Consider the following 13071-nt stretch of genomic DNA (forward strand, 5'->3'; position numbering starts at 1 on the left):
TTCCTGTATATTTGTTTACGTTTCTTGTAGATGCTGAATCTTAGATCTTTGTCAAATAAATAGATTGAAAAAATTTTCTTTCATTCTGTAGGTTGCCTGTTCACTCTGATGATAGTTTCTTTTGCTGTACAGAAAATCTTTAGTTTATTTAGATCCCATTTGTTAATTTTTGCTTTTGCTGCAATTGCTTTTGCAATGATATTATTATATTTTAAGTTCTGGGATACATGTGCAGAATGTGCAAGTTTGTTACACAGGTATACATCTGCCATGGTGGTTTGCAGCACCCATCAACCCATCATCTACATTAGGTATTTCTCCTAATGCTATCCCTCCCCTAGCCCCCCATACCCCAACAGACCCCAGTGTGTGATGTTCTCCTCCCTGTGTCCATGTGTTCTCATTATTCAACTTCCACTTATGAGTGAGAACATGCAGTCTTTGGTCTTCTGTTCCTGTGTTAGTTTGCTGAGAATTGTGGTTTCCAACTTTATCCATGTCCCTGCAAAGGACATGAACTCATCCTTTTTTATGGCTACATAGTATTCCATGGTGTATATGTGCCACATTTTCTTTATCCAGTCTATCATTGATGGACATTTAGGTTGGTTCCATGTCTTTGCTATTGTGAATAGTGTTGCAATACACATATGTGTGCATGCATCCTTATAGTAGAATGATTTATAATCCTTTGGGTATATACCCAGTAATGGGATGGCTGGGTCAAATGGTATTTCTGGTTCTAGATCCTTGATGAATCACCACACTGTTCTCCACGATGGGTTGAACTAGTTTACATTCCCACCAACAGTGTAAAAGCGTTCCTATTTCTCCACATCCTCTCCAGCACCTGTTGTTTCCTGACTTTTTAATGATAGCCATTCTAACTGGCGTGAGATGGTATCTCATTGTGGTTTTGGTTTCCATTTCTCTAGTGGCCAAATAGACATCTACAGAATCTTCACCCCAAATCAACAAAATATACATCCTTCTCAGCACCAGATTGCACTTACTCTAAAATCAATCACATGATTTTAAGTAAAATATTCCTCAGCAAATGCAAAAGAACAGATATCATAACAGTCTCTCAGACCACACTGCAATCAAATTAGAACTCAGGATTAAGAAACTTACGCAAAACCACACAGCTACATGAAAATTGAACAACTTCCTCCTGAATGACTACTGGGTAGATAATGAAATTAAGGCAGAAATAAATAAGTTCATTGAAACCAATGAGAACAAAGACACAACGTACCAGAATCTCTGGGACACAGCTAAAGCAGTGTTTAGAGGAAAATTTATATTACTAAATGTCCACAGAAGAAAGCAGGAAAGATCTAAACTTGACACCCTAACGTCACAATTAAAAGAACTAGAGAAGCAAGAGCAAACAAATTCAAAAGCTAGCAGAAGACAAGAAATAACTAAGATCAGGGCAGAACGGAAGGAGATAGAGACATGGAAAACCCTTAAAAAAAATCAATGAATCCAGGAGCTGCTTTGTTGTTGTTGTTGTTGTTGTTGTTGTTGTTGTTTTCTTGGTTTTTCATTTACCAGCCAGTTTTTTTTTACTCACAAAAACAAATCCAAAGCCCGGTGCAGCAGTTCTGAGCTCAGACCTGCCCTGCCCTGTTTTGTGGGCCTGTACTTGGCATGTCCTTCATTCACCACAACACTTTAATCCCCACAACAGCCCTGTGAAGTAGGAATTACCACCTTCCCCTGACTCATGTTACAGATGGGGAAACCGAGGCACACATTAAACAGAGTGCACATCACATGGGGAGTCCAGGGTTAACCTGGAGTATGAACACATGTGACTCTTGGTTCTCACCATGGCCCAGTCAGTGGCCCACTTGGCCTCTTCCCCTCCTTTTGGTGGCCCCATCAGCAGCGGCATAAGAATCTAAAGAGAATTTTAGACCAATATCCCTGATGACCATTGAAGCAAAAATCCTCAATAAAATACTGGCAAACCGAATCTAGCAGCACATCAAAAACCTTATCCACCACGATCAAGTTGGCTTCATCCCTGGGATGCAAAGCTGGTCCAACATACACAAATCAGTGAATGTAATCCAGCATATAAACAGAACCAAAGACAAAAACCCACATTATCTCAAGAGATGTAGAAAAGGCCTTTGACAAAATTCAATAGCCCTTCATGCTAAACACTCTCAATAAGTTAGGTATTATGGGATGTATCTCAAAATAATAAGAGCTATTTATGACAAACCCACAGCTAATATCATACTGAATGGGCAAAAACTGGAAGCATTCCCTTTGAAAACTGGCACAAGACAGGAATGTCCTGTCTCACCACTCCTATTCAACATAGTGTTGGAAGTTCTGGCCAGGGCAATCAGGCAGGAGGAAGAAATAAAGGGTATTCAATTAGTAAAGCAGGAAGTCAAATTGTCCCTGTTTACAGATGACATGATTGTATATTTAGAAAACCCTATCATCTCAGTCCAAAATCTCCTTAAGCTGATAAACAACTTCAGCAAAGACTCAGGATACAAAATCAATGTGCAAAAATCACAAGCATTCTTATACACCAATAACAGACAAACAGAGAGTCAAATCATGAGTGAACTCCCATTCACAAGTGCTTCAAAGAGAATAAAATACCTAGGAATCTAATTTACAAGGGATGTGAAGGACCTCTTCAAGGAGAACTACACACCACTGCTCAATGAAATAAAAGAGGACACAAACAAATGGAAGAACATTCCATGCTCAAGGATAGGAAGAATCAATGTAGTGAAAATGGCCTTACCACCCAAGGTAATTTATAGATTCCATGCCATCCCCATCAAGCTACCAATGACTTTCTCCACAGAAATTGGAAAAAACTACTTGGAAGTTCATATGGAACCAAAAAAGAGCCCGCATTGCCAAGACAATCCTAAGCCAAAAGAACAAAGTTGGAGGTATCACGCTACCTGCCTTCAAACTATACTACAAGGTTACAGTAACCAAAACAACATGGTACTGGTACCAAAACAGAGATATAGACCAATGGAACAGAGCAAAGCCCTCAGAAATAATACCACACATCTACAACCATCTGATCTTTGACAAACCTGACAAAAACAAGAAATGGGGAAAGAATTCCCTATTTAATAAATGGTGCTGGGAAAGCTGGCTAGCCATACGTAGAAAGCTGAAACTGGATCTCTTCCTTATATCTTATACAAAAATTAATTCAAGATGGATTAGAGACTTAAATGTTAGACCTAAAACCATAAAAACCATAGAACAAAACCTAGGCAATCCCATTCAGGACATAGGCATGGGCAAGGACTTCATGTCTAAAACAGCAAAAGCAATGGCAAGAAAAGCCAAAGTTGACAAATGGGATATAATTAAACTAAAGAGCTTCTGCACAGCAAAAGAAACTACCATCAGAGTGAACAGGCAACCTACAGAACAGGAGAAAAACTGCAATCTATCCATCTGACAAGGGCTAATGTCCAGAACCTACAAAGAACCCAAACAAATTTACAAGAAAAAAACAACCCTTCAAAAAGTGGGCAAAGGATATGAACAGACACTTCTCAAAAGAAGACATTTATGCAGCTAACAGACATGTGAAAAAATACTCATCATCACTGGCCATCAGAGAAATGCAAATCAAAACCACAACCATGAGAAACCATCTCATGCCAGTTAGAATGGCAATCATTAAAAAGTCAGGAAACAACAGGTGCTGGAGAGGATGTGGAGAAATAGGAACACTTTTACACTGTTGGTGGGACTGTAAACTAGTTCAACCATTGTGGAAGACAGTGTGGCGATTCCTCAAGGATCTAGAACTAGAAATACCATTTGACCCAGACATCCCATTACTGGGTATATACCCAATGGATTATAAATAATGCTGCTATAAAGACACATGCACACGTATGTTTATTGCAGCACTATTCGTAATAGCAAAGACTTGGAATCAACCCAAATGTCCATCAATGATAGACTAGATAAAGAAAATGTGGCACATATACACCGTGGGATACTCTGCAGCCATAAAAAAGGATGAGTTCGTGTCCTTTGTAGGGACATGGATGCAGCTGGAAACCATCATTTTCAGCAAACTATCACAAGAACAGAAAACCAAACACCGCATGTTTTCACTTATAGGTGGGAATTGAACAACGAGAACACTTGGACACAGGAAGGGGAACATCACACACTGGGGCGTGTTGTGGGGAGGGGGTAGGGAGGAGGGATAGCATTAGGAGATATACCTAATGTAAATGATGAGTTAATAGGTGCAGCATACCAATATGGCACATGTATACAAATGTAACAAACCTGCACATTGTACACATGTACCCTAGAACTAAAAAAAAGAAAAGAAAAGAAAAGAACACTAGTGGTGAAATAATTCTCAGTTTGAATAAGTACGTTGAATAAATGCACTTAAGTGAAAAAAAAAAAAAAAAAAAGATTCTAACCCTTCATTTTGCTGACAGCCCCTGCAGATGAAAATTTCCTTCCTATCATGTCTGCAGAGCTCCAAGTCTAGAGGCGACGCTGCGGCCAAAGCCAGCCACGGTGCCTCAGCTGTGCCTCTCCTCCAGAGTGGGTGGCTGCCCCAGCACGTCCCTGGCACATGGGCATGTGTAACAGACTCCTGTCCCATGCCCCTAGCACATGAACGTGGCCACATCTCCCCAACCACTGAGCCTGCAGAGCATGCACAGATGGGGAGTTGACTTTAATGGCATTCCTCCTGTCACACCCGTCTATGTTAAGAGACCACCAAACAGGCTTTGTGTGAGCAATAAAGCTTTTTAATCACCTGGGTGCAGGTGGGCTGAGTCCTAAAATAGAGTCAGCAAAGGGAGATGGGGTGGGGCAGTTTTATAGGATTTGGGTAGGTAGTGGAAAATTACAGTTAAAGAGGGTTGTTCTCTTGCAGGCAGTGGTGAGGGTCACAAGGCGCTCGGTTAACTCCGGGGATTTATTGTCCAGAAGAAGGAATGTCACAAGGTAATGTCATCAGTTAAGGCAGAAACCAGCCATTTTCACTTCTTTTGAGGTTCTTCAGTTGCCTCAGGCCATATGGATGTATACGTGCAGGCTTGGGCTCAGAGGCCTGACATTACTGTCTTCTTATATTAATAAGAAAAGCAAAACAAAATAGTGGTGAAGTGTTGGGGTGGCAAAAATTTTGGGGGGTGGTATAGAGTGATAATGGGTGATGTTTCTCAGGGCTGCTTCAAATGAGATTAGGGGTGGCTTGGGAACCTAGAGTGGGAGAGATTAAACTGAAGAAAGATTTTGGGGTAAAGGGTGACATTGTGGGGTTGTTAGAAGCAGCATTTGTCATACAGAATGATTGGTGATGGCCTGGATGCTGTTTTATTTGAATTGAGAAACTAAACCGAAAATACAAGGTCTGAATAAGAGAAGGAGAAAAACAGGTATTGAATGACTAAGAATTGAGAGGACCTAGGACATCCAATTAGAGATTGTCCAGGGGGTTCAGCATAATTATTTGTTTTGTTGCTGAGTTTTTGGGCTCTATCCTTGAGTTTTTTTATGTTGTCATATAACAGGCCAGATTGATTTAGGTAAAAACAAAGCTCTTCATTTACAAATGTAGAGTCTTCCTTTTTCAGCAGTAAGTCAAGGACTATTCCTATCTTTTTGTATTAATAATAACAAAATAAAACAAAATAGTAGTGAAGTGTTGGTGTCATGAGGGGAACAGGAAGCTGTTGGCCCTATTTGCAAATTAATTTTGGGGCATAAGAAAAACTAGTGTACACGTGCTTGTCCAACTGATAGATAGACACATGTAGGTGGAGGAGTCACAGAGGAAGAAGAGATCTTTGTAAGGCAAAACTGGAAATGTAAAGTGAAAAGATGAGAGGGAGCACCAAAAGGGCTTGACTGAAGTAATGGGGGCTGTCCCTGAAGCCTTGTAGCAGTACATCCCTGGTTAAGTTGCTGAGACTGATGGGTGTCAGGGTCAGTCCAAGTGAAAGCAAAGAGAGGCTAGGATGAACAGTGTAAAGGAATAGTAAAGAAAGCATCTTTGAAATCCTGCACCCAGACTCTTGGGGATTTAGTGAAGGCAGCAACCCTTAGAGGTTGTAATGGGGATTGATGGGGTAATTGGGTAGAGGAGGAGGTTCCATTTTTAGGGTGTATGAGAAAGCGCATAGTGTCTATGAGTAATCTTTCACTGCTATTCATGGGGCTGGGTATAAGCAAGTAAGAGGAGAGGTTAGGAGAAGAGTCCGAAGAACAAGGGCAAGGTAGCCAAGGATGGAGTGATACGAAGGGCAGATGTCTTAAAGGAAATGAGAGGTTCTAAGAGGTGGGCTAGTAAGGCTTGTAACCTACAAGGAAGAGGTTATGAAAGGACGATAGAATGGGATAAGCCTGTGAGGCTGGAAAGAATTTTTCTTGGTCCAAGAACCATTGCCTTGTGTGAGAAGAGATTGATACACAGAAGTTTCAGTGGAAGAGTAGGTGGGAGTGATAGAGGAGAAAGGAAAATACTGGCTGCTTCTTTAGCTGTCTTATTAGCATAATTTTTGCCTTGAGCAAAGGGATCTGAGGCCCTTTGATGGCTTTGCAGTGAAAGACTCCAGCTTCCTTTGGAAGCAATGCAGCCTTGCGAAGAGCTTTTATTAAAGAGGCATTAATGATGGAGGACCCTTGCATAGTGAGGAAACATCTTTCAGCCCATATAACAGCATAGTGGTGCAGGATATGGAAAGCATATTTAGAGTGAGTATAAATACTGAGTTGGGAAAGGATTTAGGATCTATGGGGTCAGCTAAGTTTCTCTTTGTGAGTTTATGCAATGGTTTTGTTAGGATGGCAAAACCAGGTGTCTAAAGGAAAAAGTACCCAACCATGCCTAGGAAGGAAAGGAGTTGTTGCTTTGTAGAAGGGGTTGGGCTTTGGGAGATTAGCGGGACTTGATCAGCAGGGAAAGCACATGTGTCTTTATGAAGAATTATGCTGAGAGAGGTAATGGATGAGGAAGAAATCTGGGCTTTGGAGGGGGATATGCAATATCTTTTTGAGAAAAATGTTGGAGGAGCAGGAGGGTGTCCTATTGGGAAAATTCATGGGGGGGCTACAAAGTAGAAAGTTGTTAAACTATTGAATAAGGTGAGAAGCAGATGGATGGAAAGGAAGTAAATTATGAGAAAAGGCTTGACTGAAGTAATGGGGACTGTCCACGAAGCCTTGTGGCAATACAGCCCAGGTTAAGTTGCTGAGACTGATGGGTGTCAGGGTCAGTCCAAGTGAAAGCAAAGAGAGGCTGGGATGAAGGGTGTAAAGGAATAGTAAAGAAAGCATCTTTGAAATCCAGAATAGAATAATGGGTTGTGGAGGGAGGTATTGAGGATAGGATAGTATATGGGTTTGGCACCAGGGGGTGGATAGGCAAGATAATTTGGTTGATAAGGCAAAGATCCTGGACCAGCCTGTAAGACTTGTCTGGTTTTTGGACAGGTAGGATAAAAGAGTTGTAAGGAGAGTTTATAGGTTTTAAGAGGCCATGTTGTAACGGATAGGTGATAACAGGCTTTAACCTTTTTAAAGCCTGCTGTGGGATGGGATATTGGCATTGAGCAGGGTAAGGGTGATTAGGTTTTAATGGGATGATAAGGGGTGCATGATCGGTCGCCAAGGAGGGAGTAGAGGTATCCCATATTTGTGGATTAAGGTAGGGAGATACAAGGGGAGGATGCGAAGGAAGCTTTGAACTGGGGAAAAGGGTGGCAATGAGGTGTGGCTGTAGCCCAGGAATAGTCATGGAAGCAGATAATTTAGTTAAAATGCCTCGACCTAATAAGGGAGCTGGGCAGGTGGGGATAACTGAAAAGTAGTGCATAAAAGAATGTTGTCCAAGTTGGCACCAAAGTTGGGGAGTTTTAAGAGGTTTAGAAGTCTTGCTGTCAATTCCCACAATGGTTATGGAGGCAAGGGAAAAAGGCCCTTGAAAAGAAGATATTGTGGAGTGGGTAGCCTCCATATTGATTAAGAAGGGGACAGACTTACCCTCCACTGTAAGAGTTACCTGAAGCGTCTGTGATGGTCCAGAGGCTTCTGAGGTGATCAGGCAGTGTCAGTCTTCAGCCACTAAGTGGGAAGGAGTCAGTCAGAGAGCCTTGGACCAGAGTTCCAGGGGCTCTGGGAGTGGCTGCCGGGTGAATTGGACAGTCTGATTTCCAGTGGGGTCTCGCACAGATAGGATGAAGCTTAGGAGGAATCCTGGGCTGCGGGCATTCCTTGGCCCAGTGGCCAGATTTCCAGCACTTGAAGCAAAATTCTTTGGGAGGAGGTCCTGGACGAACATCTGGTCACTGCAGTTTAGGCATTTTGAAGTTTTGGTGTGCTGGAGATGTGGCTGGGGTTTCTCTCACAGCAGAGGCAAGTAATTGCAACTCAGAAATATGTGGCCACTTGGCTGCCTCTTTTCTTTTATTGTACGCCTTGAAGGTGAAGTTAATTAAGTCCTGTTGTAGGGTTTGAGGGCCAGAATCTAATGTTTGGAGCTTTTTCTAATGTCGGGAGTGGATAGGGTAATAAAATGCATATTGAGGATAAGACAGCCTTCTGGCCTCTCTGGGTCTAGGGCGGTAAAGCATCTAAGAGTTGTTGCCAAATGGGCCATGAATTGGTCTGGGTTTTTATATTTGATGAAAAACAGCCTAAATGCTAACTGATTTGGGAGAGGTCGGATAAAGAAAAAGGAGCATTAATCTTGACTATGCCTTCAGCTCCAGCCACCTCTGTAAGAGAAAATTGTTGGGCAAGTGGGGGGAGGGCTAGTCATGGAATGAAACTGTAAGCCAGACCAGGTGTGAGGAGGGGAGGTGATAGAAGGATTATAGGGTGGGGGAGTATAGGCTGAGTAAGAATTGGGACCTGGCTCGACTTGGTGAGGAGCAGCCTGGGGAGGAGGGGAGAGGTCAGATGGGTCCATAGAAAAGAAGGATTCAAAGGACTCAGAGCTTGGGGTGGAGACCAAAGGAACAGACAGGAGAGAAGAAAGATTTGGGATAAGTCACATTGGGAGCAGAGACTAGGGAGGGACCGATGTGTAAAAGAATGGCTGGATGTCAGGCACCTCAGACCATTTGCCCATTTTTTGACAAAAATCATCCAGGTCTTGTAAGATGGAGAAATCAAAAGTGCCATTTTGTGGCCATTTGGAACCATTGTTGAGTTTGTATTGGGGCCTAGTGGTATTGCAGAAGAAAATAAAGCATTTAGGTTTTAGGTCAGATGTGAGTTGAAGAGGTTTTAAGTTCTTGAGAACACAGGCTAAGGGAGAAGAAGGGGGAATGGAGGGCGGAAGCTTGCTCATAGTGAAGGAGTTAAGTTTAAAGAGAAAAGTAGAGACACGGAGAAGGGGGTGGTGAGCAGCCCTGGGCTGTAATGTGGATGGGCAGTCAAAGCAGGCATTCCCACAATTGACTTGCCACCTAGGAAATGTGGGTGAATGTGTCCTTGCGGTGTTCAGACACCAATGGAATGGGGGTGAATGATCAAGGCAGGCATCCCCGTGATGATCAAACACCAAGGGAAGACTGTCTTCCTGAGTCCGTGACCAGCGCCGGAGTTTTGGGCCCACAGATAAAAATGTGTCTCCTTTGTCTCTACTAGAGATGAAAAAGAACTTGAATTGGAAGGACAGGGAGATTGAATGGTAGTGAGAGAGGCTGGAAAAGAGAGTAAAAAGACCACTTACCTGATTTGAAATTGGCGAGATGTTCCTTGGGCTGGTTGGTCTGAGGACCTGAGGTCATAGGTGGATTTCTTCATAGAGTGAGGGCAAGGACAGGGGACCGGTCTCCTGTAGGAATTCCCCTCTCCTGGGTCTTCAGCACCCAATATCACGGGCGTCCGTATGAAGAGACCACCAAACAGGCTTTGTGTGAGCAATAAAGCTTTTTAATCATCTGGGTGCAGGCAGACTAAGTCTGAAAAGAGAGTCAGCAAAGGGAGATACGGGTGGGGCAGTTTTATAGGGTTCGGGTAGGTAGTAGAAAATTACAGTTAAAGATGGTTATTCTCTTGCGGGCAGTGGCAGGGGTCACAAGGTGCTTAGTGGGGAGCTCCAGACACTTATTGTCCAGGAGAAGGAATGTCACAAGGTAATGTCATCAGTTAAGGCAAGAGCTAGCCATTTTCAACTTTTTTGGTTCTTCAGTAGCCCAGGCCATCTGGATGTATACACGCAGGCTTGGACTCAGAGGCCTGACATCTCCAATGACTTATTGTAAAAGAAACAAGACATCTTATCCTGGGTTGCGACACCCAGCAGCATCTGTTCATACTGCCAAGGGCAGGTAGCACCGTGTGCATAGGGATCCCACTGCACTTGGTGAAATCCAGAGTCCTGGGATCCAGAGCAGCCCAGGGAGCCCTGGAGTCTGGAAAGGATGCAGCAGTGGAGGCAGCGGCAGCAACTCCAGCTCCTAGCCTGTGGTCACTCCTCACAGTGGCCCCAGCCAGCTCGAGGCAAGCTCATAAGCAGCTCCTGTCCTTGTGATTCCTCACAATCATCTTGCTGTATAGCTTCTGCTGCTCCTCCTTGAACATGTCCTTCACCTTCTCCCTCTTCAGGCCCCCATCCCACAGCAGGTCCACAAGTTCTCCCTGCCTGGCAATGGCGGATTTTACCCTATTTGCAAACTGGAAGCATCTTCATCTGCCTCTCTGGTCATGGGAGGCAGGTACCACACACTGCAGACAATGGCCCAGCTTGTCATCATTTGCCGCAGGTACATCACCATCCCTTATTTGCTGCTGTTCCAGAAGGCATTGCCAAATTGATGGTTATACTTGATAGCAAGAGGGTAAACTGTGGCTCCAATTTCAAAACTTCCCTTTTTGAACATCATCACCGATGTATTATTGATGCAGGTTCCTTCTGGGAAGATGATAGGCTTTTATCTTGCACTTCTTCAGTCAGTCTCTTAGCCACCAGGTGGCGATCCTTCACTTCCAAGCACTCAAACCTAATGTGTGGGTAAGTCTTCACCATAGCTCTCTGAATCAAACCTATGTGTCCCCCATGAACTTGACCCACCGTGGCATAATAACCATCGCTGGCCCAGATGATCACATCGATTGGCGAGGTATGAAGCAAGTATCCCGCCACAGTCGTGCCCACCACTAGAAGGCTAATCCCTGTCAAGTCCAGCGCTATCCTGAGCGGCAGCAGTAAGCAGTACAAAATCAATCCTCCTAACCCCCACAGGACCATAAGCTGAAGGGTGATGTACCTGAAGTTGTAATGGGTTCTGCTCAGCAGGTTCCAGGACTCCAATTCCTCTGCTGAGGATTTTTTTGTCACCTCATCATCCATAATGGTCTCCATTCCTTTACGGCAGAAGTAGAAAATGTCAGAGAGCTGGAAATGTGGAGTTTTGTCCAGAGCCTTACTACTGCCACTTTGATGAGTCTCTTTGACGTCTTCTTCTAGTGAAGTGGGATCCTTTGCGATATTTCTGTTGGTGTAGGGCTTCTAAAGCTGGTGCTGCTTCTCCTTGGCTCCTTGCCAGGAGTTGGTTTTTTGAAAAGATTAACAAAATACATAAACCACTAGCCAGACTAATAAAGAAGAAAAGAGAGAAGAATCAAATAGATACAATAAAAAATGATAAAGGGGAGACCACCACTGATCCCACAGAAATACGAACTACCATCAGAGAATACTATAAACACCTCTATGCAAATAAACTAGAAAATCTAGAAGAAATGGATAAATTCTTGGACACATACACCCTCCCAAGACTAGACCAGGAAGAAATTGAATCCTTGAATAGACCAATAACAAGTTCTGAAATTGAGGCAGTAATTAATAGCCTAGCAATCAAAACGAGCCCATGACCAGACAGATTCACAGTCAAATTCTACCAGAGGTACAAAGAAGAGCTGGTACCATTGCTTCTGAAACTATTCCAAGCAATAGAAAAAGAAGGAATCCTCCATAATTCATTTTATGAGGCCAGCATCATCCTGATACCAAAACCTGGCAAAGACACAACAAAAAAAGGAAAATTTTAGGCCAATATCCCTGATGAACATAGATGCGAAAATCCTCAGTAAAATACTGGCAAGCGAATCCAGCAGCACATCAAAAAGCTTGTCCACCATGATCAAGTTGGCTTCATCCCTGGGATGCAAGACTGGTTCAACATATGCAAATCAATAAATGTAATCCATTACATAAATAGAATCAATGACAAAAACCACACGATTATCTCAATAGATGCAGGAAAGGCCTTCAACAAAATTCAACACCCCTTCATGCTAAAACCTCTCAATAAACTAGGTATTGATGGAAAGTATCTCAAAATAAGAGCTATTTATGACAAATCTATAGCCAATATCATACTAAATGAGCAAAAGCTTGAAGCATTCCCTTTTAAAACTGGCACAAGACAAGGATGCCCTCTCTCACCACTCATATTTAACATAGTATTGGAAGTTCTGACCAGGACAATCAGCAAAAGAAAGAAATAAAGCATATTCAAATAGGAAGAGAGGAAGTTAAATTGTCTCTATTTGTAGATGACATGATTGTATATTTTAAAAGCCACATCGTCTCAGCCCCAAATCTCCTTAAGCTGCTGACAACTTCAGCAAAGTCTCAGGATACACAATCAGTGTGCAAAAATCACAAGCATTCCTAAACACCAATAACAGACATACAGAGAGCCAAATCATGAGTTAACGCCCATTTACAATTGCTACAAAGAGAATAAAATACCTAGGAATACAACTTACAAAGGATGTGAAAGACCTCTTCAAGGAGAACTACAAACCACTGCTCAAGGAAATAAGAGAGAACACAAACAAATGGAAAAACATTCCATGCTCATGGCTAGGAAGAATCAATATTGTGAAAATGGCCATACTACCCAAAGTAATTGTTAGATTCAATGCTATCTCCATCAAGCTACCACTGACTTTCTTCACAGAATTAAAAAAAAAATTACTTTAAATTTCAAATGGAACCAAGAAAGAGTCCATATAGCCAACACAATCCTAAGCAGAAATAACAAAGCTGGAAGCATC

General features: G+C 42.7%; 1 pseudogene; it reads right to left on the reverse strand.

Moving 5' to 3' along the window:
- Positions 1 to 10512: 10512 nt before the first annotated feature.
- On the reverse strand, positions 10513 to 11383 carry LOC112617218 (annotated as a pseudogene).
- Between the last annotated feature and the right edge of the window lie 1688 nt (positions 11384 to 13071).

The sequence above is a fragment of the Theropithecus gelada genome, unplaced genomic scaffold (genome assembly GCF_003255815.1).
Source record: "Theropithecus gelada isolate Dixy unplaced genomic scaffold, Tgel_1.0 HiC_scaffold_15909, whole genome shotgun sequence".
Taxonomy (NCBI): Eukaryota; Metazoa; Chordata; class Mammalia; order Primates; family Cercopithecidae; genus Theropithecus; species Theropithecus gelada.